The sequence below is a fragment of the Neolamprologus brichardi genome, chromosome 15 (genome assembly GCF_056152115.1).
Source record: "Neolamprologus brichardi isolate AB-2024 chromosome 15, ASM5615211v1, whole genome shotgun sequence".
Taxonomy (NCBI): domain Eukaryota; kingdom Metazoa; phylum Chordata; class Actinopteri; order Cichliformes; family Cichlidae; genus Neolamprologus; species Neolamprologus brichardi.
In genome coordinates this window covers 24,779,622-24,782,396 of record NC_142118.1, presented here as the reverse complement: position 1 = coordinate 24,782,396, position 2,775 = coordinate 24,779,622, and the positions used below count along the sequence as shown (strand labels likewise).

Sequence of the window (2,775 nt, the reverse complement as noted above, 5' to 3'; positions counted from 1 at the left end):
ACTCCTGAATCTCCTGGATGATTGTAGCTTAGGTCTAGCTTTCTAAGATGGGAGGGGTTAGATCTCAGAGCTGCAGCCAGAGAAGCACAGCCGTCATATCTGATTAGACAACCTGAAAGGCTGAAATTATTAAAAGAAATTGTATTTAAAACAGTGTTATAGGTAAGTTTAAGACATTGGTTGCGATATACTGTCACGGACTTAAAAACACTCAGAGAACACAGGGAGATTACACGCAGGTGGGGGACACAGCTGGGAGTGATAAACGTGACGAGACTAGGGAGGCAAACTGAAAACACTCACATAAGACGCAGACCTTCACAATAAAACAGGAAACACACACACGCAAAGACACAGACTAGGAAACGTGGACTTAACACAGGAATAGATGGCAGAACAGAATACACTAAACAGGAGGAACAGAACCAAAATCACTAATAGAAAACACAAAACGCTGGGTCAAAAGGACCCAGGATCATGACAGTACCCCCCCCTCAAAGGCTGGCACCAGACAGCCCAACAAGAAAACAAAACCACCAAAAAACAGAAAACAACCCGACCAGGGCGGGCGGCGGGGGCCCAGGACGGAGGGCCCGGAGCAAAACAAAACAGGTGCACAAGAGGGACAAAAAAAACAAAAAAACAACACGAGCCAGCACCAAAAAGCAACAACAAAAGAATACACCGGAGCCCAAGAAAACAGAGTCCAAAATAAAAGAGTTCAGGGGGCCGGCCAGGGGCCTGACAGCACAGGAGTCCAAACAGTTCAGGGGGCCGACCGTGCGGACGGCAACGGTGGCGACGTGGAAACAGTTCGGGAGGCCGACCGTGCGGAAGGCAACGGCGGCGACTCAGACAAAGGGGGTCCGGGGGCCGGCCGCGAGGAAGGCCACGGCGGCGACGTGAAAGCAGTACAGGGGGCCGACCGTGCGGAAGGCAACAGTGGCGACTCAGGCAAAGGGAGTCTGGGGGCCGCTTAAGACGGCGAAGGGGCCCGGCCAGTGGCCAGGAAAGTGGCCGGTTAGCTGCAGCCCCAGATGAGGCTGGACCAGACGAGGGCGAAGACTCGGAGGCTGGACCAGACGAGGGCGAAGAGGCTGCGGCTGGACCAGACGGGGGCGAAGAGGCTGCGGCTGGACCAGACGGGGGCGAAGAGGCTGCGGCTGGACCAGACGGGGGCGAAGAGGCCGCGGCTGGCGTGGATGAAGAGGCCGCGGCTGGCGTGGATGATGAGGCCGCAGGCGGCGTGGATGATGAGGCCGCAGGCGGCGTGGATGCAGGCGGCGGCGGCGGCGTGGAAGCCGGAGGAGGCGTGGAAGCCGGAGGCGGAAGCGCTGCAGGCGGCGGCGTGGGAGCCGGAGGTGGCGTGGAAGCCGGAGGCGGCGTGGAGCCGGAAGCGCTGTAGGCGGCGGCGCGGAAGCCGGAGACGCAGCAGGCTGGACGGGTCCCTCGGACCCTCCAGCGGAGACAGGAGACAAAGGCCGGAGCGGTCCCTCGGACCCTCCAGCGGAGACAGGAGACAAAGGCCGGAGCGGTCCCTCGGACCCCCCAGCGGAGACAGGAGACAAAGGCCGGAGCGGTCCCTCGGACCCTCCAGCTGAAGCCATCACTAAGCCAGCAGTCATGGAGGCTACTAGCTGACACAAAGGCGACTGGCAATGCACTGAGCACTGGCTCTGCCCAGGCAACGCTGACATGGTGCAGTTCTCAGGTGGCTGCTTAAACTTCAGGGGTCCAGAATCAGCTGGGGACTGAGACCTAGCCTCTGGGGAAGCCCTGGAGCAGCAAACTGTGCCAATGGCAGCTAAACCATGAAAAGCACCTTGAGTGGCAATAAGACTTTCTCCCTGCATAGAGTGAATGAGTGAAACTGGTACTACTGGGGCCTGAACTATAGGTGACACTGGAGGCGCTGGAGCGTGAACCACTGGAGGCGCTGGAGCGTGAACCACTGGAGGCGCTGGAGCGTGAACCACTGGAGGCGCTGGAGCGTGAACCACAGGTGACACTGGGGGCGCTGGAGCGTGAACCACAGGTGACACTGGGGGCGCTGGAGTGTGAACTACTGGTGGCACCGCAGACTGAGCTGACAGTGGCTGCCGGGCGGCTGACTGAGCTGACAGTGGCTGCCGGGCGGCTGACTGAGCTGACAGTGGCTGCCGGGCGGCTGACTGAGCTGACAGTGGCTGCCGGGCGGCTGACTGAGCTGACAGTGGCTGCTGGGCAGGCGACAAGCTGTTCACACCATCATCTGCCGCACAGAACACAGCCCCTGAATGAACAGTCACACAGTCCAAAAACGGAAAAGAGTCCCCACTCACCACAGCCGGCGAATTAGAAGTCCGAACGTCCGGCTGTGGGGTGGCGCGCCGGCGGCGCGATCGGCGTTTCCTCCCCGCAGACGGCTCCGACGGGCCGGGCAGGATCACATCCGACGAGTCGGGCAGCGAGGCAGGAGTGGCTGAGAGAAGGTGAGGCGTGTGCTGGAGAAACGCCTGCATGGTCGGAGGAAGCGATTTCAGAAGCCATGGCAGGCCAGAAAAGAGCCGTTGTAATCGATTTTCAATGGCGCGGCGAAGCTCCTCTGGAGGGTTCTCTAGCCACAGCCCGAGGAGGATCTCCACATTATAACCGATGTCGTCTTGGAGCTCCTCGGACGGATTGAGTGCCGCAGGGTCCATGTTGGCTGGTTCGTACTGTCACGGTCTGCCGGGGCAAGCCGTGTGGTGATTATTTAGGACCCGGAAGCGGCAGCTCTGGTGCAGGTGAGTATTT

At 59.8% G+C, this 2,775-nt stretch overlaps 1 pseudogene; it reads right to left on the bottom strand.

Annotated features, from left to right (window-relative positions):
* Window positions 1–250: 250 nt before the first annotated feature.
* LOC148098514 (uncharacterized) lies at window positions 251–2,529 on the bottom strand (annotated as a pseudogene).
* Window positions 2,530–2,775: the final 246 nt, after the last annotated feature.